At 32.9% G+C, this 14,356-nt stretch overlaps 1 long non-coding RNA gene across 1 annotated transcript; it reads right to left on the minus strand.

The window, feature by feature from the left end:
- Positions 1–10,498: 10,498 nt before the first annotated feature.
- On the minus strand, positions 10,499–13,711 carry LOC137487378 (uncharacterized). The gene is made up of 4 exons (XR_015505802.1): positions 13,649–13,711; positions 12,894–13,082; positions 12,216–12,655; positions 10,499–11,479 (listed from the first exon to the last, which is right to left on the minus strand). It is a non-coding gene; the product is annotated as an uncharacterized LOC137487378 (long non-coding RNA).
- Between the last annotated feature and the right edge of the window lie 645 nt (positions 13,712–14,356).

The raw sequence follows: 14,356 nt of genomic DNA on the forward strand, positions 1-14,356 counted from the left end.
ATCACTGTATTTTTAACACAGGCTGGCATGTTTGCTGCAAACACTACATACATTTTGTGAAGAGAAAATTAACTGCTTTACACTTAGAAAATACTTCACACAGAGAGAATAGAAATCTTCTTCAATCCCTCCTCTTAAGACTTTAGTCTTAATATTATTGTCTTTTAACCCCAAAGTGCAATTTCATAATCCAGTTCTCTTAATTACCTCTATCTAGTGACTGATATTAGCCACATAGCTGTTATCAATTGACTAGATTATGCCACTGTACTTTGACAGAAGTCCAGCCAAACGTCTTCCCCCTTGATTTGAAGGAAGTAAAAGACTGTACTCTGTTTTTCTCTTAACACATCAAAGACAATAAAGTTTTAAGCATAAGTATTCAGTTGGTTCAGTGCTCGCTGCTAGTTTTCACACTCATGTAGAATATACTGAAGTGATATCATGTATAGGTACCATGAAAGCAATATGCAAACAAAATCAATATGTAAACGTAAAAAGCATCAAATGTTGTTCTTGATCTTTGCTCATCCTTGTTTCTCTTCTTGTAAGCTATCAGCATCTTCATTAAACTTTGAAAAGATGTTGATGGAGATGTGTGGTTAAGAGTCTGAGTTCTGAAATCTGCAGTTGTGCATTCATCATCCCTTGACTTGTGGCACTTCTGTATGTGGTACTCAGGCACATTATCAGAATCACTCTTTACTTTGCTCTGATAAACTTCTCCTTCCACAAGTTGAACTTCGTAGTTTAGAGCTTTGGAATATTCAGGCTCCTCTGTTTCCAGTCAGCTTTCCCTCACTGGAGTTGTTCCCTTTCGCTTCTTTGAGGCATTGGTACCTCATCAATGGCATCCTCTTTAGCAGCTGTTGGATTTGCCCTCATCCAGATATGGTCCTTTCCTCCTGAGCTCACCAGAGCATCCTCAGATAGACTCAATCACCTAGACCAGTTGGACCTTGTATCACTGCTCTCTCACATGGCTCCTTTCTGGTTTCCTGCACAGATATCGCTATGCACATGGCAATTATTTGTTTCTTCATTAAAGTCCCTACTGCATTAGACATCTTTGCAAACCATTCCAAGAGGTTTATGCAAGGTTATAGGTGAGATTATATGCCAAGTTTCATGTGGTTTCTTGCAAGGGTCATGCGGTTTCTTGCAAGGTTTCTTTCAAGGTTTCTTTCAAGGTTTCTTTCAAGGGTCGACCCAATTCATGCGCTGCAGTGTTAGATGCCTGTTTCTGTCAGTTTCCATGCCATCACTCACCAATGCACTTGTTAGCAAATTAATTCTATTAAGTTTATTATTTTCACATATTTCATTGAGCGTTGGTCTTGATGGATCATCTTCATCTCTTTCAGCCATTTCTGGTAATTGAGCATAATACAATTATTCTCTCTTTTTCTTTATTCATAATTTTTCATACTCCTTTAGATGATTTATTTATTGATCACTTATTAACTTTAATTTAATTACTTTATGAATGCAAACCCATTATGAACTTATTTCTGAAGGCATTTTAAAATTTAGGAACTACTTATCTTGTCACAGATGTAATAACTGTTCCAGCTTCATAATTTGCTTTTGCTACCATCTCCAATCATCTACTCATCATAGTTTCTCAACTGTGCTTGTTTACAGAATAATTCTCTATCCAGTCAAAACCAAAAACAGTCATCATCTCACTGTTTGGAGCAATGGTCTCCACTCAAGTCTTTTAATTGAACTAAAGCTCTGTGAAGCTGTAGATAATTCAATCATCCACCTATTGTGACAGTGTTCATCCTAAGATCTTCTCCCTAAATATTAACTTTTTCTGCATTCTGGTGTATACAGTATATGCTATTCATCAAGCTACACAAGTACAAACAAGTTTCTACCCTCCTCTGGTAGTTACCTAAAATAAACTCAATAGAAACCAAACCACTTGATATATTTACCATCCAAAAGAACATATCTCTACATACAATATGAACTTTAGCTGGAAAATCTTCTCCTATTGATTGCTCTTAAATCATATTATCAACATTAAGCCTCTTTTATCTGTCTTGATTAACCATTTATTTTAATTATCACATTAACTTCAATTAAATATTATTAGTTACTTATAATTTATTACTCCTTTAAATTAAAATTTAAATAGAAATGTCTGGGACAGATTGTATATTACAGTATCTAGATGTTTCTATTAATGCTCTTATTTTTCACACTTTTCGATAGTTTTATACCTATTTCCTCATTTAGTGGTTGTATTTCTGGACAGATCTGCATCTAATCCATTTTAACCCTCACTGTGCTGGCTGATTTTATCTGCATCTCAGTCATAATGACAATCATTTAGTTGGAATTTGACACTTCTTTCTTTGCTAATTTATTTTCTGATCTATATATTAATTCCTTTTTTGTCCTAATTTGTGGTACTGTCTTTTGGCTAACATTTATTTCTTAAGGCATTCCCCTCAAACTAGTTGTTTATACAATTTTGATGCACTTTTTTTTATCAGCTGACTAAAACTTACTGTATGTTTTGTAAATTTCTCTTTGCTCTGTTTTAACTATTGTTCCTTACTATTTTCTTCTAATTATTCTTCACATATGTTTTCATGTGAAACAATATCTTTTTCTTAAACACTTTTCTCTTTCAATTTGTTTTATAGTAATTTAGAAGTATTACTTTTTGACCTTACCATCTCTTATGAATTTATTTCAATTGTTATTTCAATCTTCCCTTTAACTGTATCATTTTTTTTTTTATCATTTTTCTAAATTTGAATCTCTTTCCAGTTTTCAATATTCAATCTTGATTTAGGCCATTCATAACATGATTACGGTAAGATATTTTCTTTACTTAATTTTAACTTAAATACTTTATTCCAATCTTATTTATTCTCCAAATTATCTATTGCCTTATCAAACGCTTTTTCTCTTTTTCTTTAGTCAATCTGCTGCATTGTAATTTATCCTTCAACGTTTAAGGACTTTTATGATTAAACCTATTAAAACTTAAACCTAAATTATTTAACATTCATCATAATATATCATTACGCATTTAAAATTTCACTGTAGAATTTCCTTATAACACTTTTTCTTACTTAAAAATTTGCATGATAATAATTTCTCTCTCAAATTGACAGGAGTCTGATTTGATACAAGAATGGGTAGCTAAACTTTTGTTCTTAATTTTCCTTCTGTAATGCTTGAACTTAATTTGGACTTTAGGAGCTACTTTGAGATGGACTGTCAGACTATCCCCCCTCGCAACCTGAGACAACTATAGCTCACAGATTGGTGCAACAGTCTTTTCTATGTTGTCCTGAAATTGCTTCATATCAGGGCACAGTGTTTCCCCCTCTCTCTTTGGGCTGGCTTCTTTCTTTGACTCAGCTGATGTAAAGTTCTGGTGGAGAGTTTTTTCTTTTTGATCAGTTCATCAGTCTCTTGTTAGTGTCTCTTTTGAATGTCTCTGAACAAATGTAGCTTTTTCAGTCCTCAGTAAATCCTGGGCATAATGTTCATGTCACAAGTGTCCACAGCCATTTTGCTCTTTGTGTTTTTTCACACACCTTTCCATTTGCCAGTATACTCAGAGATGTCTGGTAGGTACAAGACTACAGTCCCCCAAAGTTCATCCCTATGTCCTCTTAATTAATATATATATAGAATTTAGCTCATGACTTAATAAATTATTATTTTCCCCCCATTTTTTCCTTCATCAAATAAAGACTCCTTTTATCCATTTTTTTTAATTAATTTATTTATTTATCTATTTTTGTTTGCTGTTTAACAACTTATTTTTTTCTAATTCTCAATCATTTTTATCATATGTAAATATGCTTAATTTTCTATTTGTTAAATGTTCTTATAGATAATTTCTTTGGCTTCAGATTGTGCTTCACTTATTTTTCCTAATTTATTCTAGTGCTTCCTCACTAGTTACATTACATATTACACTATTTTAATTTCTCTAACATTTCCATACCTGTTTTAATTCAACAGTACTATATGGTGGCCTAATGTCTAATATACCTGTTCAAAATCCTTACTACAATAGCTTCAAGTTCATAGTACTATTTTAACTCTACATGTTTGTTTACTTTAAGCATTTTTCCAATCTGAAATGCAATTTTTAATTTTAAATTAATTTTTAGGTACATAAAATATTAATTATATATAATTTTTGAACTCACTATGATGTTCTTTCATTTTTCCTCAGTGTCTATGCTTTACATCTGACTCACTGCTTATTTTCTTTAAAATGTTACTGTTTTTTTTCTAATTTTTATCTTATCTGTTTAATATATTTTTAAACATCTTCTCTTTTAATTCTATTAAACAATGTTTGGACTTCTTTTTTCTCCATTTTCCTATGCTTCTTTTCCTTTTCAAAAATTAGCATTTTTGTCTCTTAGATTTTCCTAATTAATTTTTTTAAGCTTATTTTCCTTAAACATTTGATTATTAACTCTTCAATTAATCCATATTCATTAAAGTTTTCTCTTCTAATTCTTTATTTACTTAAATTAATAACTTATCTATTTTTATTCATACTTATTTAGTGAATTTATTTCCTTTTTAATATATCAATTTATCTCCATATGTAGTTAGTTCTATGCTTAATTTTTTAAAAATTTCTTAATATTTATTAGTCTAACTTCCAGTTGGATTTTTATTAACACTTTTTATTTATAAAATCTTATTCAACCATGAATATTTTCTTATTTCATTTATCTTATTACATTACTTTATATTTCTATTTTTTTTTTTAATACCTTATAATATTTCTTGACTCTTTAGCTTCTATCTGTCCTGTGAAACTTTTGTTCTTAAAATAGACAGATTCTTACCACTCCTGAAGCAGACCTTCTTCCAGACTGTCGACATGTCAGGAATTTCAGTCACCTCTCTGCCTAGTTCATACTTAAAACACTTCAAACACACAGAGATTATTCAGAAAAATGTTTAACTAGTATATACTTCTTTTCAGTCTGTGTCTTTCAAATGCAATATGATCTCAATTAATTTTATGAGGCTTAAACCTCCTCTGTATCACAATCTCTTCCCTAAACTGCATCACTCTCTATCTTATTGTTCTTAAATCACACAACATATGCAGTCCTTCTTTTATATTATAATATAAAACGATAATTCTTTTAAACTCACTCTTATTGCAAACATACTTCTAAACACAATCATACTTCTCACTCATCCTAACCTCATCTCTTACACTGTGTAACCTGAACCTCACCTCTATTCTAGTCTCTCTAGATCAAAGGTGAAGCTTCTAAGCACCCCAGCAACACAGACAAATACACAAATACTTACAATTACATAAATACATCTCACTCCTCTTGAGTGACCTGTCCGAACAGCCTCTAACCTTAGAGCTGTAACCACAGAATTCTTCACTACACTCCTCTTGAGTGCCTGTTACTTCTGCTCCCGTCTTTACTGTCCTTCAGTAAAAATAGCATTTCACAGGATTTTTGCCTTTTTTCCCCCAGCCTCCTGCATAATAATATTTATCATTATTAAAACAGAACGGGTACTCCGAGGTCTTTGCGCGCTTCTCTCTACTTTATTAATCTGCTTTAATCTCTTAACTGTCACCACACTTTAAGAACTTCCTTTTAAAACATAAATATGCTCTATGCATATTCTTCATAATATTAAAAATTTCCCAAATATGAGTAACAGTTACTAGTTAACGTTTATCCTATCCGTCAAGGCCCTCTTAGGAAAACACAGATCATTTGCATGCAAATTGTTATTTTCTTCTGGTATTCAAAACCCCATTGTTTTCCTTTTATATCTTTACTTTTACTTTTTTAGTTTTACTTGTAGTTCGTTATAGCTGGAGAAACAGTTCAAGTGACTTTTTACCGTTACAAGCAGGTCCTTGGTAGAAAAAACACAAACGTATAAGCTTAAAATTGCTTACCGTTTTTTATCGTGGCCACATATTTGTGTTTTTCCTCCAAGCCCCAGCATGTCCAGTGTCACCTGTTCGTCTCTGTCCAGCCCCACGATTTTGGGCGGCATTTGTCGTAAATTCGACGACTAATCAATTACAAATTATCAGACCAGAGGTTTTGAATATCAGAAAATAGACTTTATTCTCCATAATAAAGCCGAGAAAGAGCAGAGCAGACCCCAGAGCATTCTGAAGTCTCTCCTGGACACCTTCTGAAGTCTCTCCTGCACCTTCTGAAGTTTCAGTGTGTTTGTTACAATTTTTATACAGGATTATTTGACACACCCCTAAGTCTCTTTTTAACTCTTGACCATTTTTGAATAGGTTTCTAGTCTAAGGGGTCCTGCTATTCTTGGCTTTCAGCCCACTAGCTCATGTCAGCAGAGATGTTACAGGTCTATGTCAGCAAAGTATAGATGCAACTTATGCAAAAGGATTAAGTGTTTACATACATTGTTATGATAGGATAATAACTTAATAATATGTTACTCATTCTAACTTCTGACACATATAGCTTCATAGAAGTATTTAACCTATATAATCAGTGCTTTACATATTCAGTTATTCTACACAATCAGTCACTCAGCCTTCTCCTGGTGTTGCTCCTGTAGGCATACTCATCTTACACAGACATATCACTGTATTTTTAACACAGGCTGGCATGTTTGCTGCAAACACTACATACATTTTGTGAAGAGAAAATTAACTGCTTTACACTTAGAAAATACTTCACACTGAGAGAATAGAAATCTTCTTCACCGCTCGGAAGAGCGGCGGTTCTGCTTGTGTAATTCGTTATTGTTGATAATTAATATTCATAATCTGGGAATCCGCTCGCTCGAGCAATATTTATACAATCATGTGTTTGTTTGATCAAATTGACTGAAGCTTAAGCCGGAATATTAATAATTAAGAATAAACCGTTATTGTTTATTATTAATATTCATAAAATGAGCTAATTTCTGTTCCGCCAAAGGTGTGTTCTCTCCCCACTGCTCTTCTTTGTACACAAATGACTGCACGTCAAAGGACCCCTATGTTAAGCTCTTGAAGTTTGCAGATGACACCACACTTATCGGCCTCATTCAGGAAGGTGTTGAGTCTGCTTACAGACCGGAGGGCTCCAACTTTACATTAGGTGGCCTTAATAACTATGAACCTACAGCCCTAATTACCCTAATTTAGTACAGTGTACTTACATTGTACCTATGTGTTCTTGTATTGTACTTACATTTAAAGAACACTTATACTTAATATGTATTTACAAAAGTGTACTTACATATATAGACTAAGGTGTAAGTACACATTTTGTAAGTACATATTTGTAAGTACACATTCGTAAGTACACAACATATTTGCTATATTATACACACACACACACACACACACACACACACACACACACACACATATGTATATATATATATATATATATATATATATATATATATATATATATATATATATTTATATTTATTTATATATAGTCATGTTTTTTTTTTTACACAACAAAGAATTATTGTTCATGGTTACTACAATGTGCACAATATACTTATTATTCAAAGATGCAACCAATGTTGGCAGATTACATAAATGTTGATTCAATTCAATTCAATTCAGCTTTATTTGTATAGTGCTTTTACAATGTAGATTGTGTCAAAGCAGCTTCACATAAATGGTCATAGTAACTGGAACAGTGTGGTTCAGGTTTTAGTGTTTAAGTTCAGTTCAGTTCAGTTTAGCTCAGTTCAGTGTGATTTAATCATTACTGAGAGTTCAAACACTGAAGAGCAAATTCATCGATGCGTAGCTCTACCAATCCTGAACCATGCGAGGCAGTGGCGACAGCGGAGAGGGAAAAAAAACTTCACCTGATGGGAGTGAAGAAAAAAAAACCTTGAGAGAACCAGACTCAGTTGGGCACGACCATTTTAATTTCTCCGCTGGCCAAAAGTCTTGTGCAGAGCTTCATTCGCCATGTAATTCAGTTCATTCATTCAACATTTTGTGTTAGGAAAGTGAGTCATTTATTTTTTTTTTATTATTTGTGGTGTGCATCTCATCTGTTGTAAATAATGTAAATAAACTGCACCATCTATTCAGCAAAATGGCAATAAGAATTTATTTGTTAACAGTAGTTAATTTACAAAAGGTTGGAGGAAATAGCAAAGAACAATGTATTTTATAGCATGTATAATCTTTGTTTATGTTAGTGCAAATGTTCTCACTTATGTCATACTGCATTAAATAATGTAAAAAAAAACAACAACAACAACAACACATAACTTGGTCTTACAAATCTGGTAAATTCAATGATCAACAGTAACTATGCTTAATAAATTACGTACAATTATTAGTTGTTAACTCATGTTAACTAAGTAAATTTTGTTGTAAAGGGTGGTACCATTTAAACACTCATGAATGTTTTTAACTACTGTGAAACTACTGTGTACTTACACTGAAAATACACTAAATCTGCCCTCTTAAAATACAGTGAGGAACCGTTGTTGATACACAGGAACTACAGTGTACTTGCAATGAAAATACACTAAATCTGCCCTCTTAAAATACAGTGAAGAACCACTGTTGATACACAGGAACTATTGTGTACTTACACTGAAAACACACTAAATCTGCCCACTTAAAATACAGTGAGGAACTGTTGTTGATACACAAAAACTACCATGTACTTACACTGAAAATACACAAAATCTGCCCTCTTAAAATACAGTTAAGAACCACTGTTGATACACATGAGCTATCGTCTACTTACACTGAAAATACACCAAATCTGCCCTCTTAAAATACAGTAAGGAACCGTTGTTGATACACAGGAACTACCTTGTACTTGCAATGAAAATACACTAAATCTGCCCTCTTAAAATACAGTGAGGAACCGTAGTTGATACACAGGAACTATTGTGTACTTACACTGAAAATACACTAAATCTGCCCTCTTAAAATACAGTGAAGAACCACTGTTGATACACAGCAACTACCATGTACTTACACTAAAATAAACTAAATCTGCCCTCTAAAAATACAGTAAGGAACCGTTGTTGATACACAGGAACTACCGTGTACTTACACTGAAAATACACCAAATTTGCCCTCTTAAAATACAGTGAGGAACCGTTGTTGATACACAGGAACTACCATTTACTTACACTGAAAATACACAAAATTTGCCCTCTAAAAATACAGTGAGGAACCATTGTTGATACACAGGAACTACTGTGTACTTACACTTTAAATACACAAAACATTATCCTCTTAAATAACAGAGCAGAACTTGTGGTCTAAGGAAATAATGTGATACTAAACTGGAAAAACAGGAAACACACATTTTAATACATAGAATTTACATGCTAAATTTACAAAGATGACATAAAAAATCACATTTGCTTGTTATAGATAAGAAATGATGATGCAACCTGGATCTACATATATTTACCCAATTTCTTAGCAGTACAACTTTTTATGTTCTTCATGGTTGCAAATTAATGGATTTTGAAATGTTTCCTAATGTCATGAAACAGTTGAGCAAGTACTCCTGCTTTGTTTTGTTTGCCTAATTGAGACCATGTGATACATTTCAAATGCTCTTTCAAGAGCTGCTTGCTTTTGTTGCCTCTTTGCATGTTAACCTGTGACTTGATGCTTTGCCATGCACATTCTATGTGCTGTGTATGACAATCAGTGATTGGATTAACAAAGTTTTCTGAATAGTTCACAATAAAATGCCTGTACCCATGTCTAGGAAGTGCCTGAGCATATGTTCTCCAACAGTCACTGAAAATGGTGGATCCTCTTCTTGCATGTCTTCAGATTATGGGAACAAGAGTCTGTCTTGAGCAGTTTTTGACTACCTTTAAAACTGGCAAACGTCTGTGGTCCTTGATTTCCAGCATTCCAAACACCCAGCTGTTTCTTCTCCATATAGAACGAAAATGGCCACAGCTAAAAACAAAAATACATATATTTTTAGATTATAGGCTATACACTGTAAAAAAAAAAAAAAGTTGAATAAACTTAAAATAATAAGGCAACCGATCACACACAGCTTTTTGAGTTAACTAAGTCGACTTAAAATATTTTGTTGAATTCCTTGTTTAACCAACAACATATTTTTGTTTGCTGAACAAATATTATCATGTTTACTCAACAAGATCTTTTGTTTGCTGAACAAAAATTTTCACGTTTATTCAACAAGATCTTTTGTTTACTGAACAAAAATGATCATGTTTACTCTTCAAGATCTTTTGTTTGCTGAACAAAAATTTTCACGTTTATTCAACAAGATCTTTTGTTTACTGAACAAAAATGATCATGTTTACTCAACAAGATCTTTTGTTTGCTGAACAAAAATTTTCACGTTTATTCAACAAGATCTTTTGTTTACTGAACAAAAATGATCATGTTTACCCAACAAGATTTTTTTAGTTTACTGAACAAAATAAAACAAACTGATTCATTATGCATTTACTATTAATTTTTAGGATTCAAATTAAATACACAAGAATAGTCAATTCACTTTTTTATTTTTAACTGTGTTCAAATCACAATCCAAAACATTTGCATACAAAATCAGCATTTGACATTAGCCGTGTTCAGCATTGGGCTAGTTTGTACACAACTAGTACTGAATGTTTCCAGATTTGAAAAGATTGTACACTGCCTCAACATAAAATAACTGGCAACCTTACTAAAACCAAGCTATTAGTGTGTCCAAACACTCAAACCAGTTGAATATACAATCATCTAATCAGAGTAAACCCTAAAAGCCACTCCATTCAAACAGTCTTTAAAGTGTACTGCACTTTTGTCAACAAAGTACATCAAGTCCAAAAACAGACCTCAAAACATTCAAACAGTGGCACAGTAGGAAGTGCTTTCGCCTCCCACCAAGGTCGCTGGTTCGAGTCTCAGCTGGGTCAGTTGCCGTTACTGTGTGGAGTTTGAATGTTCTCCCTGCGTTCACGTGGGTTTTCTTTGGGTTCTCTGGTTTCCCCCACAGTCCAAAGACGTGTGGCACAGGTGAATTGGGTAGGCTAAAATTGTCCATAGTGTATGTGTGAATGAGTGTGTATGGATGTTTTCCAGAGATGGGTTGCAGCCGGAAGGGCATCCGCTGCGTAAAACAAGTTCCTTGCGCTGTGGCGACCCCAGATTAATAAAGGGACTAAGCCGAAAAGAAAATGAATGAATGAATGAACTGAACTCTCGCAGATCATGTGCCACCAACCTCCATAAAACATGCTGAATCACTTAAAAAGTATTTTTGAGTTCTTTTGGGTGTTCCATATTCAGTCTATACAAGAGGCTGAACAAGTAAGCGAAGGCTGCAGGCAGATGTGTGATATCCTGAAGTACTATGGTCTCCTCCAAGATTTTAGCGAGGTTCATCACATATTGCAGGGATGCAGAAGTGCCATTATCATCTTCCACCACAGTGAAGATTCCAATCCTTTAATCTCTGGTGCTGTGGTCTTCAGGGTCCGTGTCCTTATAGGAGATTAAGTAATGGGAAAATTAATTGATGTATAATATTAATTACTACTTATTAATGTTATTACTATTATGCAAAGAAAATAAAAACATGTAATACTTTCGTACATACAAACAGTAACACTTTGAATAGTCTATAATATATAATAATTGAACAATATATTGACAACTTTTTAATATTTAGCAATTTTTTAAACTTTTATTTTACATAAAATTGCAAAGATTTACTTTTATTTGATACAGTTTCAATTGTGAAAGTTGTTTATTGTCCTGTTTAGAATATAACTGAGCCTTTAATTGTCATTCATAAGGGATTTATAAAGCATAAATATTCCTCACTTTAGATTAGGTCACAACTGGATGAAGTTAAGCTCATAAAGCATATACTAACATACAAAGTAACTATTATTACATACCTTAATATTAGGATATTTAAATGTTAATTTGAATAGTTTATTAATCGTGTACTTAAGCATTCTGAATGATCTTAAAAACACCAAGTATTCTTAAATAACTGGTTTGTAAATAATGCAATACTTAAATTAGTAATACAAATGAATCATTAAAGTTAAAAAAAATACAATCATTGAGCACTTCATGTAGAGTTATGCTTAACAGAAAATAAATTAACTATTCGCTAATACTAAATAAATTATTTATAGCGTGCAGCTATTATAAGTGTTACCAAGCAGACTAATAAATGTAGAATAGGGTATGAAAATGGGTAACTTACCAGACATATCTTGAGAAAGCAAGCAGAATTTTTACGAAGAAAAATTGGCAATCCCTCAATCCCTGTTATTTATCTTACTTCCATCTCACAATCAAAACACAACTTGACACAATTAAAATTAATGCAAAAGGGCTGGACAATTAAATTGTTGCAATTACGTTTTATTAGACTGTATTACCTGAGCATGAAATTCATGCTTTTGTGTTTGACAGGACAAAATATGTTGCACATGTTAAAAACATCAGACAGGTGTATAAGAAAAAAAAAATCTTAATGAGTACCTGCTCATCCATCTTGTTTAAAGTTGTATCCATCTCTGGACCCATTGAATCCCTTCTTTTTCTGTAGAGTTTCAGGAGAGGTGCTGTATATTTATCAAGTCACTCGATTAACTGTCTCAGGAGATCTACATTACAAATCTGAGAAAACTCTTTGCAGATCTACAATATACAAAAAAAAAAAACATACATATTAATATTTACACATAATATATATATATATATATATATATATATATTTATTTATTTTTTTTTTTTTTGTAAATGTAAATATTTAAATGTTCAAATGCTGAATACAGATGTATTTAGAATTACCTATAATAATAATGTTGTTTGTTATTTTTAGCATTATCATTACTACCTTGAATGAAACCAAAGCAATTGCAATATAGGGACTTACCTCTTCCTTAAAGTCCAGGTTATCTCTCTCTAATTTCTTCCTGGCTAAATCTCAACAACTTCTTTTGGGCAAAGAGAAAAGGTTTCTTGCATCTGCTGGTGAATGACCGTCAAATTTCACTGATGATAGCAAGTCTCACCTCCTCAAGGAAATCTTGCATTGAATTATGTCATTGTCAATATTTCAGTCCTTTTGAGCAAAAAGAAAGAAAAATATATATTTAGCCCTTTATATTTTTATGTAAATAAAAGCTAGCTGACTGTTAAAGCAAGTTGGTCTGAATATGATAGACATTTAGTCGAGCTAACTAATATACAAGCAAATCAAGCAATGAATTACATGAAAATCACACGATTTTCACACAAATTACACAGTTAAACACGTCACCGTTTGTTCCACTGGCTCTGGTTCGAAGGGAAAAAAGGTTATGATGTGCGCAATGCTGGCAGCAATCTAGATAAACAGGACATAATGTTATATTCGTTTTAGCAAGGAAATTTGACTTGGATACCTGATCTGGTATGTTATATGATACTCATTGTATTAATCGTGAGTTATTAAAGCAAATGACTCGATTGAAATCGCTATTTGTTTCAAATACATTCACTCAAAACTTTTATTGATGTAAATAGCCAAAACCAAGTGCACGAAACAAGTAACTCACGGCTAAATTATAACAAATAGTTCCGTATTAGGATACACGCGCACATCAAAGCCAACAAATCAAATAACAACAACAAAAAAGACATACATACCTATGATTTAGTGATGTGACGTTGTGCGCCGAGGCTTCGAAGCATGTATCAAAAAAACGATACATCTCGCAGTGAAGCAGTGTACCGGAGCTTGATTCGTTTTGCCATCATCACGTGATCAGTGACGTCTGAAGCGTCATTTTCGCCTTTACCCACGTGACTGCTTCGAATTTTGATTCAAAGGTTTAAACACCCTCATAGTAAAGTGTATAGCTAAAGAATTGGCGTCTATTACATACATTTGTTTCAAAGCACTGCACCAGTCCCAAACACCAGTAATTAAACTAAACTACAATAGTATTTTTTAGTAAAAAGGTTTTGAACAATACTAAAGTGTATTAGCGTATTTTTTTTATGACTATCTTTAAAGAAAACCACTGCATATCGTAGTATTGTGTTTGACAGAGAGCATCTGGTGAATGCAACCTTGAAGCATCGTTCATATAGCGTCCTCCTAGAGCACTCGCCTCCCAATCAAGAATCGCTGGTTTGATCCCTGCTTGGAGCAGGTCTAATTGTATCATGATAAACTTTTGAATACCTTGGACTTTACTACAATCATCAGTTGTGTAATGTAATATATCTTGTGTAAAAACTACAGTAATTGAGTAATTTGTTTATATTGCTGTTTTTGTATTACTACATGAATGAGTTGGTCAGTTGTGAACATTTGACATTATGGCAACACAGTGCTTTCCCACACTTTCA

This window comes from Danio rerio, chromosome 13, assembly GCF_052040795.2.
Source record: "Danio rerio strain M-AB ecotype USA chromosome 13, GRCz13ab, whole genome shotgun sequence".
NCBI lineage: Eukaryota > Metazoa > Chordata > Actinopteri > Cypriniformes > Danionidae > Danio > Danio rerio.